The 13,663-nt window shown below is 44.0% G+C and overlaps 1 long non-coding RNA gene across 1 annotated transcript; it reads right to left on the bottom strand.

Annotated features, from left to right (window-relative positions):
* Window positions 1–7,929: 7,929 nt before the first annotated feature.
* LOC308476796 lies at window positions 7,930–12,773 on the bottom strand. The gene is made up of 3 exons (XR_013986104.1): window positions 11,915–12,773; window positions 11,017–11,302; window positions 7,930–9,285 (listed from the first exon to the last, which is right to left on the bottom strand). It is a non-coding gene; the product is annotated as an uncharacterized lncRNA (long non-coding RNA).
* Between the last annotated feature and the right edge of the window lie 890 nt (window positions 12,774–13,663).

Genomic DNA, 13,663 nt, shown 5'->3' with positions numbered 1-13,663 from the left:
AGCAGCACTGCAATGAATTAAGGGATGGAGGACATAAAGGGAGCCAGGGAGAAAGAACTGAGAGTTTCAGTAGAAAGTGAAAATGTGTAATTTGGATGCCACTGGCGGACATGAAGAATCAACAGAGGTGCAGGCCTGGGTTTCCCCAGCCACTCTGGGCGGCTTCCAACAGAATATCAAAATACAATAGTCTATTAAACATTAAAAGCTTCCCTAAAGAGGGCTGCCTTCAGATGTCTTCTAAAGGTCCGGTAGTTGTTTTTCTCTTTGACATCTGGTGGGAGGGTGTTCCACAGAGCGGGTGCCACTACCGAGAAGGCCCTCTGCCTGGTTCCCTGTAACTTGGCTTCTCGCAGCAAGGGAACCACTAGAAGGCCCTCAGCGCTGGACCTCAGTGTCAGGGCAGAACGATGGGGGTGGAGATGCTCCTTCAGGTATACTAGACCGAGGCCGTAACTTGGGTGCCATTATCTGGAATATTTATTTGGTCACTGCCCTCCCCCCAGGTATACTGGACCGAAGCCATAACTTGGGTGCCATTATCTGGAATATTTATTTAGCCACTGCCCCCCCCCCCCAAATAAAAATCCTGTGGATGTGAATGCCTCCCTGTCCCCTGTACTTTTCTGCTCTGAAGAAAAGGCTAGAAATCAGGGTGGAGTGGGGGGAAGAAAAGAAAATCAAGACATTTGCAAACTCCGGATATATCTTTCCTAGGAAGTCGTCTAGCTTAGCCCAGAGTCTAGTCAGTTTGCACACTAATTGCCAGTGCTTACATGGAGAGTGGAAAGAACAAAAACAGCTGCAAATAATTACACATGTGACCCCCTCCCCCCTTCACAGTGAAGTGTGGGAGCCAAGGGTAGGTCAGCTTATGATACTTGGAAGCAGGCATCACAGTCTTTTGCGAGAGAGACGTCTAACATCAGCTTGTTTTATTGCAGCCAATATGCATTTATGAAGCTGGATTCTTATTTTTAAAAGGTATCTGTCCTTTCAAAGTCTCCCCCAGGGTATAGTCTTTCCCCTCAATGCACAATACTAAAACATGAGGCTTTCTGTAAGAAACCTGGGGTATTTTGGATTATTATTATTATTATTGGTACCACTCTTCTAAATCTGTGCACTCAGATAATTCCCTGGCAAATGTTAAAACGAATCACAGAAACTGTAATCATAGCTGCCAGCTGCTCTCTCAAATGGGTAATAAATAATGAATAATAATTAATACTACCCTTTCTGGAGATGCCACAAGTCAATTCTAAAGCCAAAATATTTGTTTACTAATAGTACCGTAAATGGAACAACAGATAGGTGGGCAATTTAGTGAATAAAATAATAATAATAGTAATAGTAATAATAATAATAATAATTTATAGCCTGCCCATCTTGCTGGGTTTCCCCAGCCAATCTGGGCAGCTTACAGAAAATATATAAAACATAATATAGCATCAAACATGAAAAACTTCCTGATACAGCGCTGCCTTCAGATGTCTTCTAAAAGTTGTATAGTTCTTTATCTCCTTGATATCTGAAGAAAGGGTGTTCCACAGGGAGGGCACCACCACCGAGAAGGCCCTCTGCCTCGTTCCCTGTAACTTTGCTTCTCGCAGTGAGGGAACCAACAGAAGACCCTCGGAGGAGGACCTCAGCAACATCTGAAGGGCCCCAGCTTCCCCACCCCAGATTTAAGCCTGAACATCATTATTTGGGAGCAAAACCCACTGAACTCACTGGAGCTAACTTCTGAATTAATGTGAAGAGCATTGTGCCATTTATTTGGCAATGACGGACCCAGGAATATAGGTAACAAATAAGAGGAACTAGCCTTGCTGACTTCAAAACTGGAATTTGGCACTTTCAGGCAGGTCCTCACAGCGTCCAGGATTATTTTGTCAGCAGAAAGTCTGGGGCTTATGAGTAAGTTAAGGGTCAACAACTGGAGATCCTAAGGCCAAACCCACCTCCTGAAGCACATCTCACTTCACTACCCTCCCCCATCTGTGGAATGTAGAAGTGTGGAGGGGAAATGGTAGCTGCGGGATTATTGGCAGCCCACCTTGAGGTCAGTGGGAAGAGACCTGGCCAGCAATTCTTTACCCTCTATTCAACATGAGCCTCTGAAAGACTAGTTACTCATTTTGTGTGTGTAAATGCATTCCCTCATTAAAACGTCTTAATTTCACCGTTTCCTCCAAAAACCTTCAAAGTGGCTAACCATAAAACAACGAAAGCAGCCCTGAAGCAATAATTATAGACAAAAAATCTACCTCAAATCCCAAACCACAAGGAAACAGCTATGTGCAGAATTAGTTTACACACATGGCTAAGCACCTGCTGGTACCACTAGGCCTTCACTGCTGCTCCACCAAAGACCCATGAGCAACAAGGATAGGCTGCTCTGTCTCAAGAGGGCTTTCCCCCGCTTTAGGTACCACAACTGAATGGCCTTTGTCTCTCATGCCCACCCGTAACTTCTCAAGATGGTGGCCGTGTATTGAGCAGCAGAGCCTTTGATGATAATATATGGGCAGGTTCATCCACTAGGAGGAAGTCTATAGACCGGGACTCTGGAATGTAGGTTCAGTTTAAACATTATTCCAATTTCTTGGTGGAGGGAGGAGGGAAACAGACAAATAATTAAAAGTACTGAGGAGCAGTTAGGGACGCGGGTGGCGCTGTGGGTTAAACCACAGAGCCTAGGGTTTGCCGATCAGAAGGTCGGCGGTTCGAATCCCTGCAACGGGGTGAGCTCCCATTGCTCAGTCCCTGCTCCTGCCAACCTAGCAGTTCGAAAGCATGTCAAAGTGCAAGTAGATAAATAGGTACCGCTCCGGCGGGAAGGTAAACAGCATTTCTGTGTGCTGCTCTGGTTCACCAGAAGCGGCTTAGTCATGCTGACCACATGACCCAGAAGCTGTACGCCGGCTCCCTTGGCCAATAAAGCGAGATGAGCACCGCAACCCCAGAGTTGGTCACGACTGGACCTAATGGTCAGGGGTCCCTTTACCTTTACCTTTACTGAGGAGAAGTCGTTTTTTTCTTTTAAAAAATGTTTAGGGGTACTCTCATTTTCCTACTCATATTGAAATACTGCCCCTCAATGAGGCCAAACTTAGATTCACAAAATGTTTAGGGTTATGTGTACCCCTGTGTCCCCCCAGAAAAAAAGCACTGCTGAGAAGACTTAAAGTCAGAAAAGAAATCCCAGAGTATTATTTCTTAGGACAAAGAAATGTGGAAAAAAATGTTAACGGAATAGGATTTGGGAAAAACTAAACATCCGCCAGGCTTTATCTTTAAGCACAATAGACCTAATAGCATACAAGGCTTAATAACTGTTTATTCATGTTCTGCTTTGTGCAACAAGATTTGCTTCGTGTAAAAATCATAATGAGGCTAACTACCCCCTGACTCAGACTTGAAAAGCAATTGGACAATCTCAGTATTCTTCACCAGAAAAAAATTTTGTAGCATACACTTTTAAAACATCCCTTGTTATGGTCACTAACTGGGTTGAAGAATATAAATTTGAGCAAAAGATGGAAAGAGAAAATGGAAATAATATTGGGTAATGCAGTTACTCTTATTATGGAACTTAAAAGTTTTGCTCCAGGGGGTTTAAATAATTGAAAATCCAAATTAGTAGAGAGTGGCATAAAATTACAGTTACTTCTATGAGAATACAGAATGTACTACCCAGACTAATCTACGAAAGAAGAGTCTCTGCAAAGCCTTTCACATTTACATTTGCTTTTGGCGGCTTCAAAAGAATAATTAAGGCCAAATTAACTCTAAAGTTATATAGAACTGTGGAAACGTAAAAGAACAAGGATTAAAGCTCAATATTTTAAGGATATAATGCAGGTGAGGAGCATTTTGACTTGCAAATAGACAAAATGAAATTGGATAAAAATAGTTATTCTATATAGTGGTCCCCTTCTGGGGGGAAAACCTCTTAATATCTGCTTGTTAATGGGCAGAGTAAAGAATTCTTATGACTTGGCCAGTAATGCTTCTAGAATGTACAGATAAGCAAGCTGACCATTTTGGCGAGATTACAAGGGAATTTGAAGCATGTTTCTCAATGATGTCAATTACCACAATATAATCTGAATGATGACATTCGGCACTGAAACATCAACAACAAATTCAAAACACAAAAGCTTGTGAAGCATTTACACATATTAGAACAGAAGCACAGTATTGTATAGCTTCCATCTACTTTATAATGATAATCACAGTATATTAAGACTGGCTCTGCAGGGATGGGAGCCTCTAACTCAACAGACATTGTTGGACTCCAAATCCCATGAGCCCCAGCCAACGTGGCCAATGATCAGGGATGATAGGAGTTGTAGTCCAACAACATCTAGAGGGCCACAGATTCCCACTCATGGGTTATAGATGTTGAGGTGAAGTAGAGGTGCCTGTCTCACAAAGGAATATTCAGCACTTGAAGACTGCAGTATAGAACAACAGTTTGTAGACGTCAATTGGTTCTGTGTGGTTTAGTGGTTAAGAGCGGTAGTCTTGTAATCTGATGAACCGGGTTCATGTCTCCGCTCCTCCACATGCAGCTGCTGGGTGACCTTGGGCTAGTCACACTTCTCTGAAGTCTCTCAGCCTCACTCACCTCACAGAGTGTTTGTTGTGGGGGAGGAAGGGAAAGGAGATTGTTAACCGCTTTGAGACTCCTTAGGGTAGTAAAAAAGCAGGATATCGAATCCAAACTTCTCCTCCTCCTCCTCTTCTTCTCCTCCTTCTCCTCCTGACAGATGCCACAGCAAATAAGTCTCTTGTTGCTTGATATCACCTCAGGTGATAGCACCTCAGGCTTTTTTCGTATCACTTCACATTTGGCTTGAAATGAAGATCGCAGTGTATTTATGAAACTTTGCTGGAAATGGCTAAAGTTAAATTAACAACTCTTGCAAGCGGTATAATTGTTATGAACTACTAGGCATGTACACAGGTGGAAAAATATCTTTGGAACCTGTTTTGACACTTTGGATAGTGGGTTACTTCAGTTCAGGGCCTTGGGCTGCCTTTTTGCTTCAGTCTGGATCCAAAACAAAGCCTCACTTCAGCAATTTATCATTTTGGGTTGACTTTAAACAATGGGAGAGGTGGTATCAGAGACTGCAAGATTGGTTTTCCCCTGGTCCCCAGCTACGCTACCTGTCTGGTAGGGATGGAGGGGACATTTTGAACTTCCCATTTAAAAACAGCCCTGCATGGGAAAGCAGCCAAAAAGACCTTTCTAAAGCAAGACAGGCCAGAGAAAACTTTACCACTTGACCCTACTCTACGTGTTAATTCCCAACAGACTGTGCCCCAAATGCCGGCGATATTTGCACAATCTTTCCTGTATCATGTACAGAGCTTTATGCGGAAGTGCTCCCATGTCTGAGCGATGCAATGTACCCTATCCACCTTGCAGCTGAACCTCTGCAACCCCTGGTCATCCGACAATCTGACCTAGTCAACTACACAGCAAAGCCGTTTTCCTCCCTGTAAGCTCTTTTCCAGCTGTGTAGGAGGAACACTATTTGCTCTTTTTAAAAAAAGAAAAAAGAAGAATATGTTTTTTAACTCACAGAACTGTTCCTGTTTAGCGACCTCCCCCTCCCACACCCTTCAGTCCTAGCAGAGGGCTTTTTGTCCTCCGAACTCTGAGTGCTCCTTTCATCAGGTTTTGGACCTGGCCCTGCATTGCTTGAGCATCCAAACCTCCCACTTGAGGCCATAGGAGTTTGCTTTTGTCAGAACACGTGCTCTGATCCATAGCTTTTTGAATTTCGGTCCGCGTCTCAAACCAGCATACATCTGGCTGGTTTCAGTATGTTCAGGGATCCCCACCTGCCCTTTCCACTAAGATAAACCTTCCTTTGGAACCAACCTTTCGATTCCAGCTCACACCCTGCAATCCAGAAGAACACTTGAAATACTTGTGCAGCAGCTTCTTTCATTACTCCAGGGCCAGGGGAGTCATTGAAACACAGGTTTCCCCAGCCACTCTGGGTGGCTCCCAACAGAACATTAAAAACACGAGAAAACATCAAACATTAAAAACTTCCCTAAACAGGGCTGCCTTCAGATGTCGGATAGCTGTTTATTTCCTTGACATCTGATGGGAGGGTGTTCCACAGGGCAGGTGCCACTACCGAGAAGGCCCTCTGCCTGGTTCCCTGTAACTTGGCTTCTCGCAGTGAGGGAACCGCCAGAAGGCCCTCGGTGCTGGACCTCAGTGTCCAGGCTGAACGGTGGTGGTGGAGATGCTCTCCTTCAGGTATACTGTGCCGAGGTCTGGTGCAAGCAAAGCTCTCCATTCAGTTTTAAAAGCCCACCCAAAATGCTGGTGACAATGTTTCTTTATCTAAGGAAAACTCAATTCCGCTTGAAAATGTAACAAATCTGGGGCATTATTTTCATTTTGCTTATATTTATTGTCCAAAACTTCTCAAACAGCTCTGGGAAGCTTATTAAACTTAAATAATAATAATAATAATAATAATAATAATAATAATAAATTGATAAGAATCTAGACATTTAACAACAACCTAAAGAAAGATTGCTTCTAGAAGATAGTGTCTCAACTGTATATTATTTTATGGAGTTCCAGCTAAGGACACAGCGTTCCTGTAGACGTCCAATGGAGGCAGATCACCACAATCTGCAAGAATCCTCCCAAGGACCGGAAGTCACAGGAGGTAATGGTAGGCGCATGGCAGACGATCAGCCAAACATGAAACATGCATGGAAGCCAAGTTGGGCTCATTGGGATGGTTAGCCCCCTGTGCTAAAATAAAAAAAGCAATGTAAGTGTGCGTGCATGTGTGCATGTCCCATTTCATCCATCGCTTTCTTGTGGGAATTCCCAGTCAAAGCACACCAATCAGTAAAATATATCACCGTGGGAATTTAGACTGCAGTCCTGCACACAGCTTGCTGGGGATAATTCCCATAGAATTCAGTGGAATTCCTTCTGAGTACATGTATATAGGATTGTACAGAGGCCTTAACCTTGATCTACCAAGGCTGGGTGGTTTTTTTATATATATAATAAATCTAATTTAATATATGTCAGGAGTTGTTGGACTAGCTCCCATCAGCCCTAGACAGCATGGGCCAATGGTGATGGTAGGAGTTGCAGTCCAAAGAATATCATTAAAAGCAGGGGTAGGCAAACTAAGGCCCAGGGGCCGGATGCGGCCCATTCGCCTTCTCAGTCCGGCCCACGGACGGTCTGGGAATCAGCGTGTTTTTACATGAGTAGAATGTGTCCTTTTATTTAAAATGCATCTCTGGGTTATTTGTGGGGCATAAGAGTTCATTCATTTTTTCCCTTCAAAATATAGTCCAGCCCACCACATGGTCTGAGGGACGGTGGACCGGCCCACAGCTGAAAAAGGTTGCTGACCCCTGATTTAAAGCCTTCCTGGTGGTGGTTTGTCCAAAAGAGAAAAATGCACTTGCTCAGGCACTCTGCAGTGAGATGGTTCCACCTGTGCGTGTGTCAGAAGATCTTGCCAACGACTGGTGTGAGGGATGCCAGTTTACTTATTTCTAGCTTTTCTGGGTGCCACTCCCCGCATTCTCCCCCTCCCCAGTTCCCTGACACTTGCTGAGTTTAAAACTTCTGCCAGGTGATGAGAGCCTCTGCTGCAGTGCTAAGATGTCCTCGTGGCTCAAGTAAGTGATGCTTCCTGAGGGGCACCTGGGACTAATCTGTAAGCAGCGGAGGACTCCATTAAGCAGATGCTCAGGCACTTCAAAGGAGGGAAGAGGAGGAACATTTCCCATGGGATGTTCACTTGGCGTTACTCATGCAAATTTGAGAAGGCTCATTTCATAGGGTTGCCATATTTCAAAAAGTAAAAACTGGGACGCCCCCCCCTTTTTTAGGAACCCCCCAAAATTGTTCAGCTTCTTGTAAAGAAAACCTGAAAGTTGTTGAGCTGTTTTTCTACATTTCACTAAGAGGGGCTTAACATGAGGGGTGTGGTGCTTGGATGCAAAGGTTGCTGTTCCGCATGGTGGAATGTGGTCTGTACCTGGCAGTAGCAAAGGGAAAGGAAAGAACAGGGACCATGCTTTGCTGAGAGAACAATTTGTTGAGTTCTCTTCTCTGTCCATCCACTGTCATCTCACAGGAGCCATTCCATCAGGCTACAGCAGAGGGAGAAGTGGACTGTAGGATCACTCCACCAGTGCCAGGTGGAGTGCCATTTTGTTCCTCCTGTCCCTGAAACGTTCATTCAAGCTTCATATTAGAACTTTGTGAACGTGGAGAACTGGTGGCTGAGTTTGCTTGTTTTCCTCTTCCCTCCCCCTCCCCTTTTCCTTTTGTGTCTTGTCTATTTCTTATTTCTTCTACATAAACCACCTTAAGATCCTTTTAATTAATTTGTTAATTAAAGCAATGTTTTATTCATCCTTACTCGGTGACGGAAACTTCCTCCCGAAGCTCCTGATTTGGTATGGACACATTGAACCAACACAGGAGCTTTCTGCCTAGACGTGCACTGAATTATAGGCTGGAATTTGATGCCAAGAACATTGTGCGTAATGCACAAATTCAGATCAGGGCTGCCTGCCTGGCAGTTATTCTTTCAGTTTGCCAGAAGAGGGTGCTGCTCCCTTAAAATATAAGTAGCGGACAGATGAAAGTGATCCAAGTTAAACTACAAGCCAGAGGGCTTGAGAAACATAGCCAGATGTGTTCAGAGAATGAAGGTGCAAACAGTCCTATTTAATACACAGCTTGTCCTAAAGCTAACCCCCTTGTTTGCTTAGACCTTTTGTAGAAAGCTAGCAACAGAAGCAGGAAAGAATGACCCAGGGACCTTCTGCGTATTTAAAAATAGATGCCTAGATTTCTCATAGTTTGCATGCCATTGGCTCACAATGTACAGCGAACTTCTGTGATCTGAAACAATGCTTGAATTGTGAAACCAAATATTTGTGCTTTCTTCCCCAATGCTGCCTCGTCGGAGAAAACCCCTGTTACAAAAGGCAAACTGTTTGGTTTACCCGAGTGGCCGTGGCATCAGTCCCAGCCACTGATAGACTGGCTTCAAGGAGTCCTTGAATGTCCTTGCTTCGAGGAGATGTCAGCTTGTCCGGAGACTTAAAATCTGGGAGGCTGACTTCCCATACCTTTTAGAGTCACACAGATTGCAGGGGTGGGGTGGACGTTTTCCTGGCGTGGCTCCTGCCTGACACGGCAAGGCAGGCCTACAATCCATGTGGTTTGTGGTCTGGGAAAATGCAAAGTGTGGTCTGGAAAAACAAATAGTGTGCTTAGACAGGGCTCAGAAAATACTAGGCAGATGTGAGAGTGGCTGTTTCGGCTTCAATCCTATGCACACTTACAAGATAGCAACCCTATAACCTGGGAATAAATTCCATTTAATCCAATGGGATTTACCCCTGATGAGACATGTCTGGAATTGCTCTGTTAGCTATTTAATGCATGATTGCTTCTAGCATAATAAAGTGTGACTTTTCCATTGAATAAAGAGTTAAAGTATATCTGACTAGCTTCATTTAGAAAAAAAAAGCCCTGGCCCTGGCAGAATGTCTATCCTGTCCATAGTTGGGGGGGGGACGGGACAGAATGAAGAATGGCCAAGGAAGATTAATGTAAGGGAATTGTTTTGCTTTACTGACCTTTGTTTTGACTGTAAATAACATCAAAACATTCAAGTATTCATCTAAGGCGTGGAAAAGCTTGGCCCTTGCGATGTTGCTGAACTACAACTCCCAACCCCCTGCAAGCAAACATGGCCGATGGACAGGGGTAATGAGAGTTATACTTCAGTAACATCTGAAAGGCCAAAGCTTCCCCACAGCTGATCTAAGGTGTGTCTTTTGTTTGTTTGACAACCATATGCATAGTATTTAAACTCAGAGAGGCCAACAGCTCCCCATTTTACTCACTGCAGGGAGAAGTGTGGGCAAGGTTATACTTTCTGATGACTCTCCAGGTATAACCAGGTTTGTAGAGCAGCTTTGTTCTTTATGTAAATGCTTGGCACTAAATTAATTCACTTTTAAAATTGGCAGCCTTTTGCAAAGTGGGGAGACCAGACCCCCCAGAACTGCCAGAATTATTTTTTGTACCTGGGCTGTAAAAAAGGTAAAAGTAAAGATCCCTTGGACAGTTAAGTCCAGTCAAAGGCGACTATGGGGTTGCAGCACCCATCTTGCTTTCAGGCCAGGGGAGCCAGTGTTTGTCCACAGACAGCTTTCCGGGTCATGAGGCCAGCATGACTAAAGCGCTTCTGGCACAACGGAACACCGTGACAGAAACCAGAGTGCACGGAAACGCTGTTTACCTTCCCACCACAGCAGTGCCTATTTATCTACTTGCACTGGTGTGCTTTCGAACTGCTAGGTTGGCAGAAGCTGGGATAAAGCAATGGGAGCTCACTCCGTTACAGGGATTCGAACCGCTGGCCTTCTGATCAGCAAGCCCAAGAGGCTCAGTGGTTCAGACCACAGCACCATCCGCATCCCATAATGTTTTGGTTTGCCACCAATGTCCCCCCTCCCCCAGTGTATATATTCCTTATGGAGTTTGTCACTCTAAAAATATATATATTGTCCAATGTAGGGCTCCATCTGGCTAAATGCCCATCAACCACATCCTCCCATGTCATGCTTATATGATCAATCACACTATGAACTGAAACACCAACATTTGAATATGCACATGGCTTTCTACACACCATGACTAACGTTCTTATGATCCCAGCAAAGTTTTATAAGATGGTCAGCCTGATCCTGTGCAGAAGGAAGTGTGTCTTCCATCTGCGGCAGATGGCACGGCCACTTCCACAAGGCAGTTTGTTGTGGACCGAGGAGATATACATGCCAGCGGTTTAAAACACACTAAGGTCACTTCCCCCTGCTGCAGTTCAAGCCACAGTTTTACACTTACTGCACACACCAGAGAAAGGGCAGGAGTGTTTTCACCCAGTGCCCATTACCTGATTTGTTTCCCTTCACCTGCAATCCCTGTCCTGAGCCGTCATCTATACATGTGCAATGGATGTCTGAAATGGACTGGATGGGCCATTGGTTTCTTCCAGCATAACTGTTATCATGTTTTCAAATGTCTTAAGGAAGGTTGGGGTTTCTGGGGTGGGGTGGGGTTTTAAAAACCCCAAGGACTTCAGATTGCTGCCTTGTTTCTAGGTTCTTGATTCACAGAATCTTCAGAAGTTCAGTCCCAGATCTGTCTAGTTTCACTTCCAGAAACGGAAAGCTTTGCAAAGATATATTTGATCTGAAACTCATAGAGACAATACTATTTTTTTTAAAAAAAGGTAAGAAATGGTTTCAGACAAATACAAAACACAAAAAACATATAAACCAGGGCAGGACATTGATGTTAATAGCTTTCATCTAATTTTAATTATGCTCACTATCTGTAAGGTACTATCATTGCTGCCCGTGACCATTTTTCCTAATGTTTTTCAGTATGACACATGTGGAGAAGGGAAAGAGTTTTGATTTTCCAAGAAGGAGGAAATATTTCACAGAAGTATTTAAAAGAGCAATTCTCAGAGGGAGACAGAGACAGATAATACAAAACAAATTAACCGCTTTGATCTAATTATAGTCATTTTTTTTTAAAAAAAGGTATTTACTTGGAAGTGGGAAATAATTGCGGCAGAATGTAGATGCACAATTGAATGCACATCACAGCAAAAATAGTGTCATGTGGACAGACCAGCCTATTTCTGTTAATTGTCAGCTTTGTACAAGTGTGGACAATTTTTGAAAAATAAATAAATAAAAACAATATGAAAAACATCATATAGATGACCCCTGTGGCCCCTTCCAACTTTACAGTTCTATGATTCTAAGATGTAAACAAGAACCACGCAGAGTAGATTCTCACATTCAAGCACAGGACCTGATTTTTCCTGACTCGAAGATGGCACAGCTGAATGCGTGAACCAACGCCCTCTGCACCTGAGATGCTAAGAACATTTTGTGGTGCGTGATCGATCATCCCTCATCCAACCTGAAAAATAACACTGGGTGTTTCATTCCCAAGTGATAAACTGCATGTGTGGACCAGCCAATGAAGAAGAAAGACAAAGATTTAGAATTGCAGAGTTGGGAAGTTAGCGTTTTAATATCTTGTTTTAAGAATGGGCAAAGGCTGCAGGTTGCTGAAGGCACTTTACCTGGGAGCAAGGCTTCAGAGTTAGATGTGCATCGGATTGCACCATAAATTTGTGCTAGTTCCCCCTCTTGCCCATCAGGCCGCCTGTTCAACAGTGAATGATTGATGTTGCCCTTTCTTTATAACAAACAGTTCCCAAAACTTTGGATACAGAGATATGGCACAATGAAAGTACTGTGGGGCCGTTTCAACACTGTTCATTCAGTGCGTTGCAGTCGAAACTCTACAATTCAAAGCCTTGTGTCATTTCCTCATTTTCAGAAAGGAAGTTTAGACCTTTGGTTGTTATGATTAAAATATACGACCCCAAAGAAGGAGTTAATGCAGCTGGTTTGTTTTTCCTGTTCTCAGAAGCAGAGTTTTCTTATCCCTGGCCCTGGAAGCTCTCACGGTCATAGGCTCTTCCTCCAAATAGTCCTACTTAAAGGACTCCATCTTCATGTCACTGCTCAGCAAGGCAGGGAGGGGAAGGAGCAAAGGGAACCAGGGTCTGAAGTTTGCGAACATTAAAACTGGAATGAAGAAGGCCCAGCTCATTCACATTGTGATCACCTCTCCTTGATTCCAGCGTTTCATCTTCCCACATACAAATTAACAGCCTTTTCTCATAATACTAAAAAACAGAAAAGGAAGTGGGGCAGGACTTGAATGAATGAAGGCCTGGGAAAACTGAAGTTGGTTTATAAAGCTGATGGTGTGCTGTGCCACTGAGGGTTCCCTCAACCCTAGTATAAGGTTTGCCATTCCTGGCAAGCATGCATCATAATGCCCAAAAAGCATTTTGGGACCCCACTATGAAGGCCTGCACAAAGGCTGCCTTGGCTCCTGTCAAGATCTCGCCCTTTGGATGGAAAGCTACCACTGAGGGACCGCGTGTTCGGCAGACATTACCTGCCACCACACGATGTCCTTCGTAAGAAAGCTCATCTCAGCTTGGGCCGCTCACAATCACCGTGAGATGAGATGAGACCATCTGTCTCAATTGGGATGACACTGTTTGGCCCCCATATTATTCTATCTGTCATGTACTCTTCGGGTTCCAAAAGAATCCCTGTCTCATACATCATTATTTTCCACAAAGGTTGAAAGCCCCCTCCTGGGAGGGGGGGGAGTTTTGCTCCTTCCCACTCACTGCCCCACCCTTGATGTCCAAATACCTTCAGTGAGGAGAAGCAACTCCTTTGCGCAAGGCAGAAATCTGCATACGAATTAAAACCTCTCCAAGGAGGAGCTGGAAGGGGAAAGCAGGGTGGGAGAGAAGGGAAAGAAAAGCTTGAATAAAAAATCTGAGCCAAGTTACACTTAATGCATCTGATTTTCCCCACACTCAGTGAAATGCTTAAACACAGAGAAAGATCGTGTGGTTGAAAATGTGAAATCAACAGAAGACTTTGAATGCTAAGAGGAAAGTGGATCAGCCTGGGTTTAGGGGCAATATGTGCGTTTTCTCTTGTTTGT

The sequence above is a fragment of the Podarcis pityusensis genome (genome assembly GCF_964106645.2).
Source record: "Podarcis pityusensis genome assembly, chromosome: 5".
NCBI lineage: Eukaryota > Metazoa > Chordata > Lepidosauria > Squamata > Lacertidae > Podarcis > Podarcis pityusensis.
Note: the sequence above shows the minus strand (reverse complement) of the source record. Positions and strands in the feature narration are given on the sequence as shown.